Source organism: Atractosteus spatula, chromosome 25 (genome assembly GCF_055471065.1).
Source record: "Atractosteus spatula isolate fAtrSpa1 chromosome 25, fAtrSpa1.hap1, whole genome shotgun sequence".
In the NCBI taxonomy this organism is placed as follows: domain Eukaryota; kingdom Metazoa; phylum Chordata; class Actinopteri; order Semionotiformes; family Lepisosteidae; genus Atractosteus; species Atractosteus spatula.
The window spans coordinates 3,393,292-3,420,274 of NC_142730.1; positions in this window are offsets into that span (position 1 = coordinate 3,393,292).

Consider the following 26,983-nt stretch of genomic DNA (forward strand, 5'->3'; position numbering starts at 1 on the left):
CGGCTCAATTTCCTTTCATGTTTTATTTATGGAAAGAAAGATGGAATGTACGTTTGGAAAAAAAAAACAATTAGCTTTGTCCATCTTAAAAAAAAACAGGCAAGTAACCTGGAGACATCCATTAATGCATCCAAGCATCCATTAATGAGTACTCCAGTGTTGTTACAAGGGGAAATCAAACAAACCGCTAAAGCTACAAAGAAGAAAGAGATTGTTATATTTCCACTAGAGACCCTTAGGTAGTGTAAGCATCCTGAAAAAATCATCCTGTTGTTTTCTCTACCTATTCACAAATAGAAAGCCACACGTGTTGGTGAGAGTGTGAAACAAGCTAGAGTCCATTCTTAATCCACAGGATTCAAGGCTGCAGTCCATGGCAGTACATGGTTCTAATACCAAGGCAGCATGTCAGTCCATCACAGGGCAAGGAAGAGAAGGACAGTTTAGAACAGCCAATTAAATACAAGCAGAATGTCTTGGAAAGTTAAGAGCACAAGTAACATTACAAACTAAAGGTGTACAATTGGCCCATCTTCTACAATGTGAAGATATGGGTACAATCCCTATCCCTAGTAAGAGTTGAATTATCATAGTTAAGGGTCTACAGTATGAACAACAGCCCTTTTTTATTTCATTGTAACTGAATGAACGTAATCAGTCCCTAGCCTAGTTTTTCTGTTTAAGTTTCCCAAGATCATGTAGAAGTTTAATGTCAATTGCTGTATGCTAAAATAACCTGATACTTAGAGAGCACCTTCAACTTCAAGGGAAACATTGGTCTCTTATAGAAACCTCCAGGAAGCATTCATTTAGCATGTTTATTGTATCTGTATTATCTTCTCTTGTTAATCCCCTCTTAAATTGGAAGCAGTTTACTTTCACCTTGACAATCCCTATACTATTCTATTCTTTTGTATTTCTCACTTGGCTGTTCAAATATATTTTCTCAGCTACAGTATGCCTGCACCTCAATATACTTTTTTCACTCTTTGACTCTTGGGCCCTTTAATCCTTCAATGTACAGTAGTCTGTAGAGCACTATTGTTCCTTTAATTGTTTTTATTTAATTTTTGCTTTTAGTCCTTATTCTCCTAGACTTGAATTAATGTTTTTAGGGATGAATTTGTTATGAGTCTTTAATATTATGTTTTTGAAGTAAACTCAACCTCCCCCTATTGAATTAATTTATTCCCAGTTCACTGATTGTGAAGTCTGCTTATTCATTCATCATCTGCCTTCCCACAATCATAAAGCCTAATTTTAGACTCCAGCTTTAATTATTTAAAATCTAAAGTATAGAAAGAAGGGTGGGGGAAAATGTTACATTGCTATGTTGATTTGCTCTGTTCAAGAAATTAATTCCTAAAAAATGTTTTCCATATTGTGAAATCGCAGGTTCGGATATGATATGCCTTCTGGCCAACTGCGCCATGCTATCACAATCAGTTAGCAGTTGCTTAAAATGTTCAAGTTTAAAACAACACATAGTAACATTTTAATACCTTTGGGACAGTATATGCCTGCAAGATAATTCATAATTCATATAATTATAATTCATATAAGAGATTAAACTGAAAAGAAAATCTGCCAACATTGTCTTATTGAATGTGTGAATTTATATCTTCCATGTTAATACATTGTATCAGCTTGTGATGTTAATTAAGACAAACTTGGCAAGGATAATTTAATATATAGCGAAATATGTGCTAGAGGTTTAAGATGTTAATGACATGTTTAAGCAAACATTTGCCTTCTTTAAAGGAACAATTTGAGACAGTGACAGGAGAGAAGCAACCCATGCATTAAAGGTTTTAGCACAGAGAGATGCAGCTAGAGAAATGCCAAAGATTTAAAAAGAAGATGTTACTTTACAAACAAAATGAATGGGATACATCCACATATAAACAAGAGTGCTGTGATGCAATGATGCTACAGATACACTAAGCTGAGACGATGCCTTCTGTCACTGTAATTGTCTTTGCCTATAACTTAAATACACAGCATGAAGCACAGCAGTTACAATTCTAAAAGACTATAATCTACCTATCATATTTATATATGAGCCTAAGCAGGTGTCAGTGTAATAAGACATGAAATACGATCAGCGGGATGAGCTACTGCTTTTGGAACAGAAACAACTCTCTGGTACCTGAGAAATTGATCCAGAAATCTAAATTGGCTCTATTATTGTTAATCACCTAAACCATCCTGTCTGTTTCTGTTTTCTTTACCTCTTCTACTGGCTAATATCTAGTGATGAAGTGAGTGTTAACACTTCCTGTGGCATGTTAAACTGATCGGTTTTACTGCTGCCCCGAGTGAGCTGCAGCAAATCGGGGTCTGGTAAATGTGCAGCTCTCCAGCAGTATAGATACATCATTAAAGGCTTACTTAAAAGGCCATTTCTATATTATCTTCTACCTGCTTCTGTAGCATTTAAAAAAATCACTTTTATTGGCATCTGAAATGTTTAATAAGTTTCCTTAGAGCAGGAATTAAACTGAGTAATATGTCTTTTTTAAACACACCAGAAGGAATTCAAAGTAAGATCTTATTATTACCCTTCATCTTTTTATGGTAAAAATCCCAGGCAGCTCAAATGCTTGTTCAGAAAGAAGGTTGATTCCCATTGCTACAAAATAGTTTTAGCACATTAAGAAATGTCCCTAAAAAGGGAACTGTTTAATCCATCCCACTGGTATTGGTATTTGGAAAGGCTGTATTAGCCCACGTACAGTACTGTAGCTTCAGCAGATAGGGAACTGAAGGTCACCCAGAAAACACAAAATCTGAAAACCAGAGTCTACATATTTCACTAGCAGAACGGGATTCTCCACGTGGGCAGCTCTTCTAGAGAGAGAAAGAAAGAATAGTCTTCATCCTTTTCACAGTGGCACAAATGCTGAGAAGAATAATACTGTGAAGCTGTTGCTAAGTCTTGAGATACCAAAGTAGACAGCCGGGGATCCCACCAACGATCCATTCACACACCACAAGTGGCAAACTGCCTACAGCAGAGTCGGCAGCAACAGGAAGACTGACTTAGCTCCCCCAGCAGCACTGCAAGCCCAAGAGCGATAGGCAAATCACAGAAGTCACTGTTGTGTGGCAAGTCAATGTTACTCTTTGTCCTCTCAGATCCATCCCAACAGGCCTCAGCCATGTGCATTAGAAGCTCAGGGAATCCAGTGGGCTAATGATGACACAGTTTAGTTTCAAATCGGCAATGTCTGGACTATAGAACTCTTTTATGTATGTTTTGGTCTTTGTAAAATTATTTCATTAGAATTAGAATTCCTGCATTAAAAGTTTTGCGGTGTTTGCCTGCATTCAGATTTGAAACCTGAGAAGAGCTTTGCTTAGGCTGCCTGAAAAAGAACAAAACTTCACTGCTGAATAAGAATGGCACTTTAGCCATTAACTGCTAAATGCAGTAAACTACTAAAACAATCTCCAAACTTACTGGTAAACGACTTAAACAATCTCCTAGCTATTTTGAGTAAATGGCCACGGTACTGTTTTTATCAATGATTACAGTGCTGCATCAGAGCCCTGCTAGTGATGTCTTTGCAGATGATTCACAGTTAAGACCATGCTGAGTGGGATCAATGGAGAAACACAAAGCAATCTACAGAAGGATGTGACAGTCCTATAAACCTGGGAAATTCAGGCTGTCTTGCTGGCTGCGTCCAGGAATTCCCCATGGACAAGCAAACCATGCTGAGCACACAGGTGTTTCAGCAGGGGAATCCTTTGCTTGCTTCGCAACAGCAACCCTTGTAATCAGTCAAAACCCTGCGGAATTGAGGGCAGTACCAGTTGGGAAATGTCTTTCCTCAGGTTTGTGTCATCTCTCATTTGCTGTGCACTGAAACTTAAAAATAAAATAATATGATAGTAGGAAGGAAAGCAGCAAAACACAAGCCAAAAACCATCGCGCGTGTCTGCATTTTCATAATGAGAATTTAATTTCTCGCCCTGGACTAATAGCATACAGTATGTATATCTAATATCCATAACACAGTTACAAAAAACAATGGTTTAATAAGATGGTCAACCAAGGAAACCTTAGCCACTTCAGTCAGATAATGACAGATGCAGGACAGCAAGATCCCACCCCTTGACTCATTAGAGATTGTCCGTGATCTATTATAAATTATTTGTACCACAAGCTCGTTGTTGACCATTTGGCCTGAGACCGCCCAGAGATTTATTTCTCCCACTGGGAGTTTTTGTTTTCCTCTCCGTGCCTGCAAGATCTACTATTGCTGTACAAATTGTCAACAGCTGTATAATTCTGTTAAGTGCTCTGTGGCAAACTGTTGTAGAGGGCACTACAGCAAATTAAACACAGACTGACTGATAGGCCTTCCAACCCATAACACATAACAGGCAAGACGTTCTCCATTCCTTCTCAAACTACTGGTCCAAGCAGTAGCCCACAGCTCCCAGACTCATACTTCCGCTTTATGGATTTGCAGTGAAGAATTTCAACAATCCCAGAGAAGATGTAAAAATTGAAACAACTTCTCACCAAAGTCAGCAACATATTCTGATGTAAAAGAAAAACTTTTTTTTCTCACAAACAGAAAAGGGCTATTACTTTGACTATTTTTTACAAAAAACATTTGTCCAAGAGGCACCTGTGGATGGCATTGTACCTTTATAGTAAAGACGCACACAAGAACTGATAGACTGCAACTATTGTACTTCCGGTTTTCTTTTATCTCCATTTATGTAGCTGCATAACAAAGAAATATCATGAATATTTTCTATTGTAAAACCTCAGTAAACCTATTTTTAATCATTGGCTGTATAATTCTGTAAAGCTGTCTGTGGTGAGCTGTTGCAAAGTGGACTATAATGAATAAAGATTAATTGATCGATTGATTTTCCGCTTTTATTATTTTTTGGTATTATCTAGCAAAGCACACATCTTGCAGACCTTTAGGAGATTATTTGTGAGTCTTCTTCTCATGCTAGAAAATACTAAAAAAAAAGCTTTACATTGTTTTAAAATAATTTTGCTCCTGTTCCCAATTTGACATCTTCAATTTTATGAAGTAACTGCAGATTAAAAGTACAAATCTGGCACAAGACAATGAAAACATGTAATGAGATTTTTTCACAAAAATTTTGTTTTGAAAAATGAGAAAACACAGATGGAAATGTTGTCTGGTTAATCTCTTTTCATGCATTATTTTGCATATCCCATCTAATTATTTGATATAACAAACCATTAAACATTATCACATTTGTTTTATTTAGGAACAAGTAATAGGTTTATTCCATGCTTAAAAGAGAAGAGAGAAAACACAACGTTTCGGCTGTGAAACCTACTTCAGGTGTCTTTTTTTAGAGAAATATGCAATAATATTGTTTTTTGTTCCATCGTCTTCACAAAGTAGTGTTTTTTTTTTATTTGTAACCTTCACTGAAATGTAACTAGGATGTCAAAACAGCTGAAGGCTGCAACAGAGGAACTGAAAGAATCATAAATGACTTGGATCTCGGTGAGGTTGATAATAATCATTGGCATACTAGGAAAAAATATGTCTATTCTGTTGTCTCACGGAAAACTACATGGTCCCTTTCATCTTCTGTCTGCATCTGAGTCCTTATTAAAATACCATAATTGAAACTTAAATCTAAACACTGGTATTTAGAGTATGAGCTGGCTACGGTTTTAACCAGCAGTATAAAACTTGGCAAGATTAAATCCCATTTTGAGACTCAGCCAGTCCTGGGACCGTACTATGGAGATTGAGGTAGAACAAACTCAATGACACTGTGTGTGGTCTGCATTCAAAACCTGCTCCATTCTTCAACAACTCCAAAAATGGGCACCTTGACTAAAACTGAAATCTTTACCATTTTTGATATGCACATTCAAAATTAGGCGCACTAAACCTCAAACATGCTTTAATTTATCCTAAGGTTTATTCTCAAATTTTGAAAACAGACAATACTGTTGAGAACGCTTAGAAAGCAAGCCCATGTCGTCTTCATTATGCTGCTATTTAAGTTCCTTTTTCAATTATTTATTTTAAAAAAATGTTCTTTGAAGTTCGAGTCAACATTTCTTCCTATGCTGTTACATGTTTGAGTGAAAGACAAGGTCATGAAATATTTTCAACCACATGTGCACTGAGCACCAGCTGTATCCACGGTGGAATATTTTGCTCCTCTAAGTAAGAGAAGAGGAATAAAATAAGGGGAAGCAAACCCCAGCCACACACTTTATGTGCAACACACCTACATGCTCACATTTATACCGTACAGTACATTTGTCACAGATGAACAAACAAAATATCCACAGTATGTACTGAACAACATTATCAATAGTTTTCCCCAAGGCTTTTCCTCTGAAGAGGCTGAAGTTTGTGCAGCACCAGTAAAAGGCCGTGAAAAGACTTCCTAATGGAGGTCCTGTGGTGAAAGAACAGGTCACAGATGCTCTAAGGCCCATTCTGGGTGGGGAATATACTGTCCTAAGGATATGCAACATCTTCATATTTGTATATAACATATGCAACATGTCAGCTTGTATAATCTACCGCAGGAAATGTACAGTACATTATTACAGTATAATGGTTTTCCTATGGCTTCACTATAGGTTTCCTGTGCTTTCCTACCAAAATGTTGTGCTTTATTCCACTGGTGAATAGGAATACCTTGATGTACCCATAACAGATGTTTCAAAGGCATATTGTATGTACCATACATGTACTGAAATACGATGGTATTCTTGTAGTCCTGTGCAGCAAAGTAGCCTCAATGAATCATTAAGCACAACTAGTAATGCATGAAAAATGGAAAACTTTCTCCTGGAAAGAGCTAAAGGAAAGAACATGCAAGGCAGATAATGGTTTCGCCACCACAAATCGCATGGGCGAGAGATTCCACATCACGTTTTAGATCATTGCCTGTTCCTAAATCGGCATCTACTGTCCAGTATGTAATTTAAGGAAGGATTTAAGGAGTCAAAAAACATTTAGTCTCTTCCTGAAATGTACTCACTGTTGCTCAAGACAAAGTTTCCTTCTCGTTGAAATGAGAGCAGCCAGGCTGTAAGCCTGTAAAATGCAATGTGAGAAAAAAGCTGTCCCCCTAAGACTGCATTTTTCTCACAGTGCCTTTCCGAGGTTTGCTGACTGCAAGTGTTTCACATGAGCCTTCCAAAGGTCTTAACACATCAGCTCAATTTTAAGAGCCACATTTGCCAGCAACTTTAGGATACCATCCATCTATCCATTTTTAACCATTTCATTCAATCCAGGGTCACAGGGAGCCAAAATTCTTGAAAGAACACCTAAAACTTAATAGTCTTCAAAGACCTAAGCTAGCCCTAACCTCAAAGACAAACTTGAATTACTTTCTTAAATCCTCAAAGATATTGTTGCGCTAGTTTAGAATGTCACCTGACACTTCCAAATCATTTGCGACATGTTTATGACTCTTACGTCAGGCACAATCCTTTAGAACATCTGCCCCAAAGTGGTTTAATATCATGTTTCTTTTTTTTCTATCCTATAATCATACGACTTTCTACTAGATGTTATTAGGTTGCCTTGACAGGAGAGTAAAATGTAATAGGTTTATTTTTCCCCAGACTTTTTCTTTCCCTGTGAATGCTATCTACAGTAATATTTCAAAGCAGCAATCCCAAAGGAGATGCACTGTTTGAGATGTGCATTATATGCACTTGTGAAACTGTTCAGTGAACAGCTTAGGTCTCCAGAGGCAAAATGTACTAGTCTAGAGTGTTGTAAAGGAAATCTATGTAAAGGAAATCCAATGTCCAAGATGTCAGTGCTTCAACTCCCAATTCAGCCACTTATTCTACTTGTACCAGGACAAAAGAGACTGGCCTCACTGTTTCTATATTCACTGGCCCTAATGTTAGAAACCTCTGGTCTGTGTATATATACACATATACATACTGTATGAGTTAATAATTAAGAGCAAATAAAGGTTTATTCCATGCAGAAAGGAAAAGAGACACAAGGTTTTGTCTGTGGAGCCTTCTTCGGGTGTCAAATTATATATATATAATCTAAATTATATGAATATTTATATCATATGAATTATATATTATATTAATTTATAATTATACAGGGCAATTTGCCATTGCAATATTTAATGTCAAAGTAACCACTACATATCACACTAACCACTTTTATCCTAAAAGCTGAATTTTGAAGAAAGAGCTGAATTTTCCATTGGACCTTAAAATTGTCAGAAATTAAAACACATTTTCTGCATCTTTGATCCCCCCACCATCCCTTGATTGCTACCACAGTACTGCCTCACGAGGTTGTCACAAGAGTTAGCGCATGTTTCCACAAGGATGTGCACACCCCATGGTCCCGTCACTCTGCATCAGTTTGCAGCAGTAATTTCTCAATTCTTCACCTGGCCTGCTGTGCACTTGGGCTGCTGCTGCATAAAGGCTGCCACACGTCACCCAGGTCATTCAGTAGTGTACCACCTCCTATGTGTAAAGCACTTCGAGATCCTTCAGGATATAAAGCACTGTGTAAAAACAGGAAACTATTATCACAGTTTATTCTGATATACACCAAAAGATGCTTAGGATGATGTTTAATTAGAACACTAGCAGTGAGCTCCCATGCAGGTGTTTTCATAACAAACTATTCTACAACAAAGATATATTGTGCAAACTGCATGGTAAGATACTGTATGGTTTTATTTCAACATAGTCCATATATGGCCTGCAATGTTTGCATGTTTAAAAATTTTATTATTAATAAAACCTGGAACAATATACATTTTGTGAGTGCCTCTTTGTTTTTACATGTAGCCGATTTTAACCAGTGGTCCTTGTGTAATAGTGCACAAATGAGCAGAACCACAAGGCTGTATGGGTTCACAATTAACAGTGAGAGACGCATCAGTCCTCTGCCTCTCACACCAGTCCTGTGGTTGGTGCTGTGGAGATCCCAGCGTAAAAAGACACAGATGGCCAGACAATGTTCATATCTGAGGATATGTGAATGGCATCTATATCTTTCCCGCACAGATACAAATTTTAGAAAACCAGGAAAGTCACAAATTAGAGAAGGCCATTTGGCCAATCTTGGTCATTTTGTTTCTAGAAGCTTTAATTAACCAAGAATACCCTAGAGCTATTCCTTCGATGATTCCACTGTCATCTTCAATTTATCTTAGAATTTCAGACACCCAGTCTTCTTTGTGACTTTTGTTTTCTGTCTTGAACGCTCTTAAATTGATTTCCCATTTGTGTGTCCATGTCCTTGTGTTGCTGTTGGTCTTGAAGACATCCAATGAGTTGTTCAGTGGGGGCTAAGCAGTGCTGATTTCTTAGAGTTGACACACATTTTTTGGGACTCCAGAACAGGGTGGTATAAATATTAATTCTGATTCCAAGGCTAAAAAAACATGGCAAGACAACATCGCTTTCTTTCACCACCAAAACACAGCTCATCTCACAGAATGACACTGACAAAGGAGGAAAAGGAAATACCGGTTATCTTAACACCGAGAATTTTAAAGATTTCCTAAATGTCATGTTCATCAGAAAAAAAGAAGAACTGCAGAAAACAAATCACAGATATAGACTACTTGACAATAGACAAACATGCAGATGTGACAAATGAGAGTAATCAACATAATTTATATGCAAAAATTAAAGTCTGCCAATCTTGTGTCACTAATATTTTAGTTGGATATGCAATCAGCCTACAAGAATGAAACCACTGAAGAAAGCGTTGCAATTTTTGTGGACTTAACACAACTAAATGCATAGGTATAGGGATAAAAAACAAAAATTATTCTCCCGATAATCCAAAAGTGTGTAAGCTAAAAAATGTATACAAATGAGTACAACCTACAGCTATTAGAATAACAAGTCAGATATGATTTTCAAACATTTGAGCATCCAGCAATGATGCCAGCATTAGCTGCGAGTTTAATGTGGTAACAGGTAATTAACACAGTCAGAGTCTGTCTTCTACTAGTAGCAAGTTAGAATCAGCAGCAACATGACATGTAGTGGCATTCCTCTTGTAGAGCTGTGCTGATCACCTTGTGTTTGAGTGGCTGACAAAGATGGACATACGTGCCAAAACAATACAGCATTTTGGTGGCCACATTACAAAAAACATGTTGCCGCTCTAGAACCTTTACAATAAATGATTTGATAATATCCTTGGAAAAAAATGGAAAGAAAGAAATATCCGTACTTTAGACTGATCTATTCATATCCTGTGGACTGCACTTCCAAGACATTGCTGATATTCGTCAGTCAATAACAACATACTGTACAGTACAGCATATGCATAGCATGTTTAGGCATTATATGGTTTAGAAAATGAATCTATGACATGACAAAGATCATGATAGATGTTCAATGTATTTCTTCTAAGTAATTCATAGCCACGACACGACAATGACTAATGTGGAGATCGGATCTGATAAAATTAGGTACTGTATATCACCCAATATGGATTACAAGGAGCTTTAGAGAGACTCATGTCACTCATGTCATCACTACTGGTCATGTTGGAGGTGTTTATCACTATTGTACAGCACAGCATTTGGGGTCTCATATTTCAGGGTGCAGCCAATTTCTCATGGTTTGTATTTAGGTAAAAGGTCACCATGGGCTGTTAAAGCTATTGTCCTTGCTGTACTGCATGTTACTATCTCTCACACTGAGTCCTAGTGACCAGCTCCTGATGTCTGGTGATGAATTTCAGGAGTATTTGGATGTAGTCCTCAGAGGTAGGTACATAGAGTATCCCAATGTGGACATTGCTGTGGTTCCCTTGAGCAAGTCAAGTTACTTAAATGTTCCACTCCACTTAGTTCTATAGAGCTGGTTACCACAGCTGAGGATAATGTTGCAATTGACCAGTAACCCATATACTCTCAGTCCTTCTAATGCAACAGATACAAGCTTAATTTATAGTCTACTGAGGATCTAGGTCAAAGTCTGAACATTACATTTTTACCTATCTCAATACAACACCAGTAACTGTCATTCTTCTGGTTCATGTAGTCTGACTCTAAAATAAGCTGGTAAAAACAATTCTATTTGGTTACAATGTCTTCTGGGAATAATACCTTCCACCATTGTTATATCAGTCATCATGGGAGATTAATAAGATTATTAATAAGGAACCAAAAACTGCACTAATCAGTTCATGTATAGTAGGTAGCTGCGTCAGCATGTGTAGGCTGCAAAGGAACAGATTAAGGTTTATTTCATGCTGAAAAGAGAAGAAAAGAAACACAACGTTTCGGCTGTGTCACACTCAAAGAAGGCTCCACAGTCGAAACATTGTGTTTCTTTTCTTCTCTTTTCAGCATGGAATAAACCTTTACTTCTTCCTAGTCAGTTCACACAGTGTACAGTCTTGTTAAAGTCAATAGCTGTCTGATTTCCCAGCAGAAATATCTGGACTTGCAGTGAAATTCCATTTCACAAACCTGAAATGAAAGCAAATTTGGAAGCATGCAAATGAAAGCAACACCCTGCCCTTATGAAAGTGTCCCGTTATATGCCAGAGAAAAACATATTGAAGTGGACAAGCTTGCACTCCCAAACCCCAAACCTCCAAGTTTGGTTGTAAATCTGCTTAAAGGTATCTGCTAGAATATGAGTTCACTTCTCTGGCTCTTTACTTAGTAGCCAAATCAATTCATATTGATCATGACCCTATATGTAAACTATATGCCATATTAACGGAAAAAACGCAGCTTCATTAGGTCATGAATTTCAAAAGAATTTTTAGCTCAGGATTGTCCACTTACAGGGGAAAGAATTTACGATTGTGTGTGAAATTGGTTTAGCATACAGGTCTCTGGGTGTGCAAAAAACACACAAGTGTCATTTGAGTTAGCACAGAGGCTTTTCATGTCTTTAATTTCCTTGTTGTTTCTGTAGTGCTACAAAACCAGTTAATTTTTAAAAAGTTTTTTTCCTCTGAAAAATACAGTAATAGAGTAGATCTTTTTTATCTTTAGAAGCATACATTAATCAAAGCACATAACTGAACCACAAAACTTACTTCTCTGTAGATTAATACAAAATCTGAATCTGAAGTAATACACTGTATATATACTGATTAATTCTAGGTTAATTCATCAGAGATCTAAGCTAATTAATTTTACAAAACACAATTCTTCAGGAAGTAATAGACCTATATACTGTACTTGTACTAAGTAACAATACAGCCGAAGTGACAGGTAGGTTTGATTTGTAAAAGGCGATTTAACACCGCCTGATAATGTATTGTGTGCTAAACAATGACAAGACATTCAGGGACACCTAGATCTCCACTCATCACATGTTAGAGAAATGCATCTCTACTATAGAAAACATTAAAAGCGATTAAAGTCTGAATGGAAAATGACAGGTACACACTGAGGAACTGAACGATACGCGTATATTTTAAATGAATCTGCCTTTAAAAAAGGAAGCTTCAAAAGATTAAGAAATCATGGTGATACAGACTTAAATAAGAAACGTGGCTTAAAGAAACATCTTGAAACAAAACGATTGCGTTACATCTCTAGAAATAATCACGTCACCTAATTATTTAAAAATCTTAAATAGCGAAGGGACTTTTCTCCAACAAACGATATACAGTACTGCTCCGTTTGTTAAACGGTGCTGTGGAATTAGCTCCTTGCTCCTAGGTACAGCAGACAGAAAAATACAGTATTCGGATTTCTTCTCTGGGCAGAACAAAAGGTCAGAAGCACAATCATGCAGATTATTGAATAAAAATGTTACTGTAAAGCAACAGCAGTCATTTTGCCTCAGAGCGGTGGATGACATGAAGCCAGTAGCAAAAAGCGTAATTTCTGAACTCCTACAGTATGTCGTTACTTAACTACTTTTATGTTCTTTCATGCTACTAGGAGGGCTGCTAAAATCCCATTAACGCAATAACAAGAACACTACATCGTCCGTGCTGTGGGCTTTTAGACTAGAACATATTACTGACATCCTGTACATCTTCTTAAGAATGTGAACCTAATTGAATTACGCAGCCAGGACTTCAAAAGAGACAAAGTTGTTCTGTTAGCGCTACAGTACCTCACCGCCGAGAAAAAGTACACCAACTCGTACTGTTAGTCTTAGCGTTAAACCAGACGGGGCTGTATTTTTTTTTTTTACATCATTTACATTTTAATAAGCTCTGGATTGTAACTTGGAGATCAGACCACCATCAGTGCGGCCGCAGTCAACTGAATTCGGTATAAATCCACCACACAGCGTGGACAAGATATTTTGTGGTGGTGCAGAAACTATTTCTTGTTTTATACCTACAGTACTGTAGATTCTGCGGTGCTGAATGGAGACTGAGATCCCAAGATTTCATGTTTGACTACACTCATTTCTAGACATCGTTCTTATCGACAAACGCTGTTCAAATGCAAGAAGATCTGTATATGCAGTATCTGCCTGGAGGGAGGCTTAATTTTTTCAAAAATATCCCATTCCTCTTTATAGCTCTGCTATATGGTATAAGCATAGTTTTTTTTTTGCTATTCACATCTTTCCTTTTCCTTTTCGTTTGTGTTTTAAACTGTTTGTTTTATTATCCCCGCATAAATAAAATCAGAAAACACCGATTTTAAAAAGCAGCTACAGTAGCGCATAGTGCAGATGTTGATAATTCCACAATAGCTATAACATATCATTTGTATTCGTTGTTGTAGATACAATTCAGCACCCTGCGGAGTCGAGCGCGCATTCCGAAATCACCTCCGGCAGTACATTTTTTTTCTTCTTAGAAAGAGGCTGTTATAAAATCAAATAAATAAAAAGGCTAATTTTATTAGACCCTCAAGGTCTACCTTAATTATTAGGCTGTCGGTGGCGAGAAGGGTAACTATTCCACCTTGCGCAAAACTCTTCGATCTTAACTGTTTCAGACGGAAGGCACTGCGCTCGAAAATACCGTAGCAAGAAAGCTATTACTAAATCGGTGTACGTGTTAGAGCGCTCAGGCGGCGCTTTTATTCGTCTCTCAAACCACAGGCAGAAATATCCGCAGTTGCATTTCTCACCACTTTAGTTGTCAACGTGCCTTGCCAACGTTTTAAACTATGCTGATAGCTTTGAAACACCAAGACTATAGGCGACAAATCCAGAGGGAGGATGCGATTCATACCCTATTTTGTGACTTTGGGACCTTTTCAATCCAGACACACGCCAAAAAAAAAAAGAAAGAAAAAGAAAATGCAACAAATAATGATGCTAAAAGCAAGTAACAGAGTAAAAGACAGATTATCAGCAGTGCAGCACAAACGGAAAGGATAGAAACAGCACAGAACGTGGTGCATTAATTCTGGTAAAAGCACACCAGCAATCCCAGCAAAGCCAATCACAACATTAGTATTCAACTCCAGCCACGTTTGGAGATAGCTACAGCTACAAATTACAGCAGTTATTATACAGCCAAAGATGAGTAACACTTACCATTCGCAAGAACTGCTAAAAGCATTCCGACCAGCACGATTCGCAAGAGAGGGTCGCTCATTTTGTGTATTTTGATGTATTTTCCTCCTGCTAAGATGTTCTTCTGTATCTGAATCGAACTCAGTCGCGGTCAAATATTTTTTTTTTTAATTCTACTGATCAGTTCAGAACACTTCAAGTCAGTGGGAATTGTTCACGACTGACAGGTAAGTTTAAACAGCAATGTCTCTTTCCTTTTCCCTTCCTTGATACAGGTTAATAACCCCGTCCAAAAGGATGCTGTTTTTAAACGTGGAAATACATGAAAACAAAAAAAACGTGCACTGTCAAAACAAACCAAGAACAATCAAAACAAATTATTCCCAAGACTGTAAATTCTCACGAAAAAGCACCAGCGGTCTTTTTTAGAAGGCAGGCAGATAACTGTAAATACGCATTAAGATACAGCTAAATTGTTTTTTTTTTTTTGGAATTCACTGCGTTTTCAGCCCTGCACCTTGCATTGCATTGCAAAGGAAAACTAAGCAAACCACAAGAACCTATGACAGACAGCTCAAGGATACTGCATCGGCCAATCCGTGGGTCGAAGGAAGTAGGCGGGATTTTGAACTGGTCCAATTAACAACCCAGAGGGAGGGGTTTGACCAATAGTGGGGATGTGTGGGAGGAGTCTTTGGGCAAAGAATGCTGCTGTATTACTTCAATTTGATTTATCGTACGCTTAGAGTTGCTGCAGTATCGAAGATAGGGTAGTCAGAAGAGACCACTGCTGGTAATAACTACAGAAAGAATATGAGGGAATGGGGTGGAGGGAAATAGGGGGCGGATAGATGCTGTGCAGATAAGAATAATGCATGGTTTCATACACTGTATGTGGGTGTGTTTTAGTACACATGCAAAGACATGGGACAGATAAGCTTTAAAATCCCAAAACGAGGCCATCCTTCATCTGTAAAAAAAGAACTAAATTATTCTTTTACTCGTTTTGAGGAGATAAATACACATGCAATAAACTAAAAAAAACATCAGCCTTAACATGTTTTGAGAAAAAATAAATACTGAGTTTTGGTAATGATAAAATGTTTTAGGTGTCATTTTGGGTAATTGATCATTCTCGACTGTGATACACTCAAGTGACTTTTAACTGCTGTAAAGGCATTAAATCACCTCAGAGAGATTTGATGAGGCAGTTTAACCTGTTGAATGTCAAGCCTTGTGAAAATCAAGGCAGAAATACTCTGAAAGGAACTATTTCGCTATGCTGATCAGGAGAACAACAGCTTTGTGTCATTGGGTCGTTAGAGAAACAACTCAGGTTTATTCATCAGCAGTCCATCTGAAATTCGCTTAAGCAATGAATCAAGGTTTTGTGTAGTTCCTGATGGATGTAAGGCGGGTTGGCACAGATGGGCACCTTTTGTGTACAACAGGCTACTCGATGGGGAAGTCCAAGTGTGGTGGTCTGGGCAGGAGTTTCTAGTTGCCACAGAGCTCTACGTGTAGTGAGTGATGACAATCTGACTGACTGCATGGAGCTACATTGATTAAGTTCCGACTTGCTGCCCTTCCTGTGAGCTAATCCTGATGTGACAACATTCCAGCAATACAGCACACACTCCTGCTGTTCATGTAACAACGACTTTCTTGTGGGATGTGCTGTGGATGTCCTACTCACTAGGCATGAATCTTGTGGAACACTTGTAGAAAGATGAGTGACATCTAGGGCTCAGAGACAAGTGAGCATTTTCGAGCTCTATGAGATGATTGTACAGAGTCCCTGAAAAAGACAGCATTTGTAACCAGTTGCAGAGCATGTGTCACAAATGAACAGCATGTATTAATTCCAATAGGGGATACACATGCTTCTACCATGATACTTCCTCTGAAGATTGTCTATTGATCAAGTTTGCTGCGGACAGCTGTTAATAAACATATATTACTTATGTGGTGGACGTTCAATAAAATGTCAATGCACCTACTACAAAAAAGATAAAGCATTTCCTATTATAAATGTGTTGCAGTTATATGCGACAAGTTTCGTATGGTGCACACTATACGATTTTATCTTAAAAAGCGAATGCATTCTTAAGCATCATATTCCCTAATAGAGGAAAACATGTAGAACAATTAGGCACTGAAGAAATGGGAATTTATCTATGCATTAACAAAAACATAACAAAATACTTTTATAACCTCAAATTGTTTCTGTGGTTTGCTTCATTTTTCATATGTATAAACCAAATCCAGCGTTTGCTACTTACTAGTCACTTCTAAAATATTTTAGGAGCAAAAGCAGACACAGTTTAACCACAAAGGAAATAACCTATAGTCAAGGTGCCATTTTGAAGTGAGCTCAGGGTAGTAGCCTATCAACAAGCAAGAGGATTTACAGTAAGGATCAAAATAAGTTTTACATTATCCTTTATAAGAGATTTTCTCCTCTATGTAAATCATACACCAGTCTGTATAAGAGCACTGAAACTTCCTGCCTATTGAGAAATGCTGGTGACGGTTTCTTATCACGCAGGTTCCTCGCAGCGCTGAATAAAATTTTTCTTTTGATTGCCTTTTCACCTTCAACTACTGTCTGGTTATTTAGGTTTTATCAAAAGGGATCTTTTCCTTTTCCCAACCCTTCAGGCACAGAAAGTCAAATGATGCTTTTTAACATTGTTTCATCATGGTAGAATAATAACTGTTGCAAAACATGTATTTTGGGACTAGACACATACATTTGTCTAGAAATTGAATTTTTACCAGAATGTTTAAATTTGCATAGTTGATCCCAAAGTAAGACAAATGCAACTGGGACAAAACTGCACAAACCTTTTATTTTTCCTCCATATTGTTTAATGTTTGAACTATAACAGACTCTTAATCTCTGAAGAACATTCTTGTTTAAATATGTAAGCATGCCTAAATATACAATACAGAAGGTGTAGTTACTTTTCATTAAGAAAAGCAGTCATAAGAACATAGGAAAGCTGAAAATTGAAGGAAAGTTATTTGGCCATCTCACTTATCTGCCATATTGCTTGTTGTATAGCAGCTTATCAATTTAAAGAAAGCAAAAGCAAATGCCATTTTCCATACTTAGATCCCTCTCTGGCAACACAGAAAGATGGTTGCCGTGGATATCCTAGCCATTTCAATTCCATCTCATCCATGTGGGTCAAATGTTTTCTGCTACTTGTAGAATTGTGGTCAAAGTTGGTTAATGTCATAATTAAAACTCAAATCCATTGAGCCTCTCAGCCTTCCATAAAATTCTTTATAATGGACCCTGGTGCCGCTGCTGCTATATTTAGACACTTAGAACTCACTGCATAAAGAAGCGGTGTCCATATTTATTATCCACAGAGGGATATGGAACCTTATTTAAGCATTGTAAATAGATAGGCAAGCTTTCAGATGTCGGTATATCAAACAGTTTCAAAACGTCCCATAAATCGAATCTCCTAAAAGCCACTTCACGTAAGAAATTGTATATAATATACTGTACAGTACACACAGACATATACACGTATATATGTATTGTATAGACACACACACTGCTACTTGTGGCACATAAAAAGTGCACATATTTACTCTTTTTATAGCTTTTGCTCTTTGGGTGCTGACAATGATAAATCTACTGGAACATCAACATTTTTTGTTGCACTTACATTTTACAGCACTCATTTTTTTAAAATGCATTGGATTTGGTTTTCTCTGTACAGAATCTTAAACACCTTTTTACTGCTTTAAAGTTTCTCTTTAACTTGACGGTTCTCTTAAACTTTCCTGAAACTTCTGGGATTAACAAACCCAGGAGAGCAGAACATCAGGCCTGGACATTGTGGAAACTGCTCACAAGACATCATAATTAATGTAGCACAAAAACCCATTGCCTGGAGGAGGGGAAACCGATGGGCCTATGACCCCCAGAAGTTTCTTTTGTCTCAATGGGGGTTTTTGTTTTCCTCTCTGCTTTTTCAATTCTTAACTGTTATTATATTGCAAACTGCTATAGAAAACTGTAAAGAGTTCCTAGTGAAAAGTTTTGTGAAGGGTGATGTTAACTATTTGTGAGTGTTAGCTGTCAGCTGTAATTTTTAATATATTTTTATGGTGTATTTAGCTAGCTTACTGGCACCATAAATTCTGTTGCTTGAACCTTTTCAGATTATTGTAGGTCTTCACGCCCTTCATCATTAAAATATATTGCATGTCATCTTTAATTAAGTTTAAGTTAGGACGTTTAGAATCATCTGTTTTTATTTTCCTATTTCCTCTTAATCATCAGAATATTTTAGTCATCACAACTCAGTAGTTACAGCACTCATTTTGTGGCTGCACAGGAGAAAGGAGTACAATACACACATACAGTATTCTCAGATAACAAAATTCCTGTCAGGCCACCTGCTGCTTAATTGAGCACAATGCATCCCAAAAACATGAACCACAGGGTTTAGGGTAACAAAGGGAAGACAGATGTAGCTTTGACTAAGAAAACAGCAGACTCAGAAGTGGCTTGCCAGCTATGAAGGTTGTCCTCATGCAGCAAGCTGAAGATATCCTGTACAAAACCAGAATCTATTCACCTGGTAGTGCTGAGCCAATTGCATGTAACCACTTGGGTCCCAGCTGTCTAGTGAAAAAGCTTTGACTTTATCCGCAAAAACACCTGGATCACAGCTTAAATCAACCCAGAATTTTCTTTTCCCCACTCAGGAATGAAAAATCAAGTTCAGAATGGAAATTCATACATAAAATACAATCTGTGGATCATGCTGAAAAATGACATAAACATCCCCTAACCATGACCTTTACACATGTCTTAATGTGTCTATAAAACCTCTAGTTTTAAAATCAATTTTTCATTAATTACATGGTGCATATTTAAATTAGCTAGTAATTTAAATAGTGTATACTGTATACTTGTTCCTATACAGTATATGTCTAGATACTTGGTTTATACTAAATTGCTGTTTAAAATAATGTGTATTACTTTATTTGCCAAGCACTACATATACTGTACAGTAAATGTCAGCAAACTCCCCTACCCAACTCTCCTTCAAGAAAAGGGCAATTTAGAATTGACAATCAAACATAACAACTGACAAGTGCAGCTCTAATTTCCCTGCCAGAATTTGATCACATACAGCACCACTCACAAGACCGTGCACAGCTCCATCAAGCCAAAAAGAGTGGCAGCAGAATTTTTCATTGTTTTGTCTGGAGTTAGTGGGGAATGATGTCACTACCATAACCCACTCAGTTAAGTGAGCCCTATTAGACATGCATGTCCTTAGAAGGTGTGAGGCAACTAACATCAAAGTGAACTACTGTTGTACAAGAGAGGTAAATGGCCTTTCCCAATACTAGCTTTTCAGTGTTCATACAGTATTGTTCTAAATAATGATTTTGTCTTTACTCTCCTGTCTCTGTCTCTGTGGGGAAGGGAGAATGTTTAAGTTTAGAGCCATTTATTCTGACTCCAACCAGCATGCAGGGAGATGGCTTAAATGGTTTAAGATCAGTTTCCCATGAATCAAAACTGAAAATAATAATTATCTGTACCATCAATCATTCCTAATCCAAATTAGGCCCCAGGTGTACATGTAAACAGGGTATTTGTACAGCCAACCTGAAAGCAAAGTTACTTGCAGTGGAGGGAAAGTAGGAGCCTTGATTAATCTCAGCTTGTACAGTGGAAAGTAGGCAAGCACCTTAGGGATCTAGTGTAATTGACATATTTGTCACATTTTCAGGTACTACTATTTTTGCGGGTGCATGCTTGGCAAAGGACAGAGGACAAACTCTGATAGCAAGGGAGGAAATGTAAAAGGTTTTTGACTGCACCCAGCCCTACACAGATACACGGCAAGTTAAATAAATGCAAATTTGATACAAGACAGCTACGAACCAGGATGTGAGTGAAATGTAATCAATAACCTTGTAGCAGCCAGGCAAGCAAGGTGGCCCTTCACTCATTTTTTGTTATTCAGGAGACCTCCAGGTATTTTGTTGATGCTTGTGATCTAGAATCAGATGTGCAATACTAATCAAAGCTACATGTTCTTGTGTTGTGCTTTCCTAGCAATAATACACAGCTGATTTGAGTCAAGCCAGATCTTCACATCAAACGTAACAGAGATACAAAGGACCAAAGGGCACAGGTGGAAATTGTTTTGACTAATTGGAAGATTAAGAACGGGAAGTTTTTCTTTCCACAAAGTACCATGACTATGGGGAGGGTGGGAATACTAAGTCATGTTGCAGTTGCTGAGTCATGTGGGGGGAGTTTTGAAAAGGAGATTAAAACACCTGAATCAGTACATCATTAGAACAAAAACATATCTTCTCATATAATACCAATTGCAGCCATCATGCTTTTTCACCACTGTTGACATGGTTTGAAGATTAGCTTCTAAAGTTAGCTTAAACCTAGCCATAAAATCATAACTGCAGTCCAGTACTAACTGGTTACATGTACAGTATGTGAATCTACTGATTACACAAAGGTCCACAAATTAAGGTCAAAAGATCACGCAGTTCTGTACAAACTAAAATATAAGGAATACAGGGTGTTTGCTGTGGCGGTTGGGGGAGGCAGTGTCATGCCCTCTACATCTATAGGGTGCTCCTTCTCTGTCTGGTTCCTAGTTTACCTGTGCTTTTCTTGTCCTTCTGGTGTGTCTTTGTGTGTATATATTATGTATATATATCGCTTCTCGCTCAGCATTGAGGGTACGGATGTCTTGAGACCCGTCTAGTACCAGGTTGCCTCTTCCGTGGCCTGAGGGCATGGGTTTCCCCCCACATTGTCTGACCCCCTGAGCCTGGGCTAACCTCCATGTTGCCACTTTTTTGCCGCTATGCATAGGGTCTCTACTGCTCTCCTTGTCATTCCATGGCATGCCCTATCTGACATCCTTGACAGGCAGGTCCTTGGAAGCAGAAAGAGATCTTATGATTTTCTTTAGGGTATTCCTGTTATATAATAGTATAATTACTTTTTTTCTCCTTATCTTGCTTTCTAGAGCACCCTCCACTTTAATAATCAAGCCCACTCTACACCAGCACCCAGAAAGCACGGAGGCTTTGAGGGAGACCTCAACACAAATTTCATTTGGTCTGCCCCTAAATGATGGGTTGACTAACCCCACCAACAATATCTACTACCAGGTAGTAGTTTATATTTTTGGAAAAATTAAAAGCAAATTCAGCCGTAAAAACCAAAACCACCATAGAATACATTGTATTTACAGCTGGTGTGGTTATATTAGAGGTTAAAAGTATTGTAACAGTTCAAGGGAATAGATGCAGTGCATTTAAAGTGGGTTAACTTTCAAAAATCCCAAAAAACAAAAATGGAACAAGTAAGTAGTTTTGCTGCCTACTATCCAAGCTATCAATTTACAAAGAGAGCAGATGAAGCATCTGCACTTTTGCCTCCCACAACAATTATTACGATCATTGAGCTGATTCTTTTATCTAAAGTGACATACGTTTGTGCCTATTTATACAAATTAGCTTTTTACTGACGCAATAAGTGAAGTACCTTTGCTTAAGCAAATAACAGCTGTGCTCTACTCAGGGTCTGATATAACCTTCCAGGTACAAGTTCAAAGAACTGTCTCATATTTTCTACCTGGCCAAAAGCTGAATAGTATGCTCTGTGCTCAATAATCAATAAGATCTCAATAAGATAAACAAGAGGGGTTGTTCTTGTTTGGGGGAGATTACGGAAAGTCTCACTGTCTCCTGCTCAACCACACTCACCTGCCAATACCCTTGGGGTTCCTAATATTTTGGCTAGTCAATGTACAGTATGTGCTGCATTTCTGCTTCTTCTCAGTAGAGGCCACTGTAGCTTTTCTCTCTTCTGTCAGACTTATCACAGACAAGATTATGGTATTTGTATTTTGAGAGATTGTCAGAAATAAAGACTGAAAGTAATACAGTATGTGTGTAGGATGTTTAATAGAGCAGAACTGTCCTAGTGCTGAATGGTTAAACAAACATTTATGTCTGTTGAAATAGATAATAATGTAGACCCCAACGACAGTGGTGGAATATACTCCCAATCATTATATTCTCTCATGTTTAATAAGGAAAAGATTTAATTGTATTAATTGGCTGTGAATGGTTAAAGCCTATAGTGGATCAATGAACAGTATGTTGTCAGAGGAGCTGTATGTGAGCAATTGTGTTCTTTAGTATTAAATAAAAAAGAAAAGCCTCTTACATCCATGACCCTGTCTGGATCAGAATGGATAGGAATGAATTGTTCAAAATGCCCAGAAGAGACAAAGATTACTGTGATGTCCTTGTGATGACCTATAAAATGACTTGGCATCTGAAATCTGGAGCATTAGTTCATAAGGGAAAACAGTAGATCAATAGCCTGAGCAAACAGGGTGTCTTATGTCTCAAGTGCACATAAGTGAAGGTGTTTGCCTCTTCAAAGGAAAGCACAGAAAACTGTCAAATAGTGTGCCAGACTATAAAGGCAACAGGTTTGGGAGGGGGAAATATTTTAGATATTTCAAATTACTGCCTGATGTGGTTCCAAGCAAAACAATACAATATTTCAAATGCATTTGTTGGAAAAATGTAAAGATATTTTCACTGTTACAGGTAGATTTTTTACAAATATAAATTTATTTCTAAGACAGCTAGCTCATATTTTATTTCTTTGCAATCCACTCACCCATTACCAGAAATCCACTTATCCCTATGCGGGTCACAAAGGCCCTATATCTAAACCTAGAAGCACAGGGTGAATGATAGGAACTGGAGCCTTGGGCACAGTGCCAGTCCATACCACAGCCAATGAGGGAGAGACAATATGAAGTAGGAAGCTAAACCTAGGCAGCAATTTTGTGGGGGGTGGGAGAAGATGGGAGTCCACCAGACCCATTCCAAAAACAAGGAGAACATGCAAGCCCTGCACATAAGCCTTAAACCCAGGACATTTCTGGACACTACACTCAAATCTTTTACAGGTAGAAGCCCCCACCTGGATGAGCATACTGGCAGCCAGAGTGCGCCAGTATGCTCACCACATACCGATTATCAGTGGAGAGTAGAACAGAGTAATGAAGCCAATTCATAGATGGGGATTATTGGGAGGTCATAACTGGTAAAGGTCAGGGTGAAATTTGGTCAGGACCCCTTGGTAACGCCCCTACTCTTTTTGAGAAATGCCCTGGGATTTTTAGTGACCACAGAGAGTCAGGACTTGGGTTTTACATCTCATCAGAAAGACAGAGCTGTCTTTACAGCTTAGAGTGTAGTGTCCCTGTTACTATACTTGGGCATTAGAACCCAAACAGACCGCAGGGTGAGCACTCCTTACTGGTCCCACTAACTCCTTTTCCAGGTAGACATCAGCTTTCCCATGAGGTTTCCAGTCAGGGACTGGTCAGGCTCACCTGCTTAGCTTCCGTGGGTTGTTAGTTGTAAGTTGGAGGGTGATATAACCATTGTACTAATTAATGTTCTAAATTGTGATAAATCCATCCTTACTGTACATTTGATCGAATTAAAACAGTAATTTTGTGCTCAACTCAGTTAATTCAAGTGAAAATAGGTTTTGGAGCATATCCCCTTTAAGTAATTTTCAGAGTATGTAAGTTTGCCTTTGGTTCCATATCCCTCTAAGGCAATAGCTGCATGAAGCCTGCAACCCACTGTTGCACTCTTTGTGCAATTATTTGAGATGCCTTCCAAAATCCTGCTGCAGCTACAGTATTTCAAGTTCATGTCAATTCCTGGGGTGTTCAAACTCCATTTCCCTCTCTTTATTTTAACTGATGACTTTCTTGGTTGTGTGGACCATGTTTGTTGCAGGTGAAGTACTGCCTAATAAGCTGACCAAATATTTCTGTAAACTCAGAATTCAGAATTCATTCTGCTGCTACCATTATTAGCTATATCATCTAGATGAGCGAGCCACCAGAGGTGGCCATGCATGCTCAAGCTACTGTATGAGGAGCTTCATGAATGAGGGTGTGTTCTTTGGGGGATCTGCAGTTCCTTTCTTTCTCCACACTTTAACCTTTCCGTCACTTTGGTAAAGGGTTTATAAAATGGTCCAAAGTTCTCCTGGCTCATCTTTGTACTTCTGACCTAATTCATACCTGACTTTTCGGTTATTGGTGTTAATGATGTGTTTAAATCTAGTAATCTAGTCTTTGTAATTCTGCTACTGTATGTCAGTTTTCTGTGAGCTGTGGACTGTGATACCTTAATCCTTATACTCCAGAGGTTGTTAGCAATTTTGCAGATCGCTTGTTTAGGGTTTTCCTCTATAGGTCTGATAAATGTACACATTTGATGATGGAAATATTTTCTTGGATAACTTGGTCTTAGCTGATGGGTGATTATACAGTATCTGTGAAGAGTCATATTCAAAATTGTTGATTCTGGTATGCACTAATTCTATGCCAGTTTTAAATGAGTTTCCTTTCTTTCAGCTTCAGAATTGCCCACTTTTCTCTAACACACGGTTACTGTATAAACGCCAAATGCTGAAATCAAAGTACAACAGGTTTACAGATGTTCACAGCTCTTTTAGGAGCCTAATTACCTAACAACAAGAAACACCTGTCAGTCTATTGTCCTGTACATTTCTTGCTACAAATCAAAGTGGTTCAAAACTATGTTTGTTATCCTGACTCAGGAGGCCAAAGCTGTTTTTTTTTCATATAATAGCTAGGAGTTGCATCTATCACTCAGTTTTTTGTTCATGATAAATGATTATTCATGGAGTTCATAGTGAAAATTACAGTTTAGACTACACTGTTCTGGTTCTTTTTTGCACTGTATATTTTCCAAATGCTTCTCAGAAACAGAAATGCGATTCATAATCTAAATTCAACAACTTTAAAGCATGAATACAGAAACATTCTCTTTATTTATTTTTTTCATTTTATAACAAGTTTTCCACTCAGGTGCATTCTTCAATAATGGCTCTTAACTCTTTTGCTGTAATTGCTGTATTCTAAATTGTTAAACCACCCTAAAATACGTAACATTTTCACTATGGTATTCTTTGACAGTTATACAGCTGTGGTTTCAATTTAAGTCACTCTTCGTAAAGCCATCAGTAATACAAAGAATAATTAATTACAATTTTCAAATTTCAATATATTGATTTATAACACAACAGTTAAGAGTCCTGAGCTCGAACCACTACTGTGTGTAATAGTGGAAAAGGAATTTATATCTAACCAATTATAATACTGCGCAATCTTCTGCTGTTCTGAGTGAGCTGTTCATTTACATTGCTTTTGCATATTCCTGGTAAAATGAAATGCAAGCCACACACAGATCTAGGCAATGTCATGTTTTTATGCTGGTAACATATGTAAGCACTATCTCATTGACACTTTGTATATGACCTGAACTGAGGGGAGTTTCTTATTTATATCCAGTCCCCTAGGTTGACTAGTAATTAAGATGCTTGATAAGGTTTTGAAACAAGGAGTGGATTAGTGTGCAGAGCAACATCAAAGTCAACCAATTACCCTTAGTGACAAGACAAGAGCTTCAAAGGGGTTAAACCAATCTGTTACTGTGTGATAATAAATGGGTTCAATGAGGTCATTGATCACAACAGCATTGTCGTATTTTATTCCAGAGTTCAAAGGAACGTTAACTGTGAAATAATTATTATACAGTTTTTGAATGGAACATGACACAGGTAATATATCAACCAATTTTAAGACAAAATATTTTACAGTTGTTGTATGAGTATCAGAATGAGAACCTAAATGTATTAAATATTTGAAACAGTTGTCAGTAAATTATGAGTTGACTGTAAATTTTCATTTACTGGTCAAAATTAAAAACCCCTACAATATACAGAGTAGTACAGAATACAGAATACAGAAATGTCAATCTGAGTAGCAGGTAAACACTGATAGTTTTGAACTATATGCAGCCTAATCCTATCCATTGTTCCATCAGGGCTGCCTTGAGATGAGGCTGTGATTATCTGGACATTGTTCTGGTCATGGAGGATGATGGGAGACTCTTGCACCATCAACCAACAACCTGCCATGGGGTGAATCATTTGATTTTACAGAGGGTCCTTATATTCTGTCCATCCTAGCTTGTCTTCTCAGCAGCTTGCTCCTCTGGCATTTAATGTTGTATTTGAGCACAATGTACTTGCTTGTTTTGAATTGGAAAGCTAAGTCGGAAATGGGATTTATAGAGCGGAAAAGCTGTATTCCATTTGAAAATGGGTGCTTGGGTCATCGGGAAGTAGTAGTTGTGACCAACATAAGTGCGGAAAAATTAATTCTGGAATTTCACATTGACTTGTGTGAAATCCATTTAAAGTCAGCCACAGTACTTGGACATTCCCCATTGGTTCATCAGATACACTTAATGCACCTTTTTTTTTGGAACATAAAATTATGTCCTTTTGTTCCATCTTGCTACAGATACAGCGTACTGGCACACTCTGACTGCCATTGCATCATCCAGGTGGATGCTGCACATTGG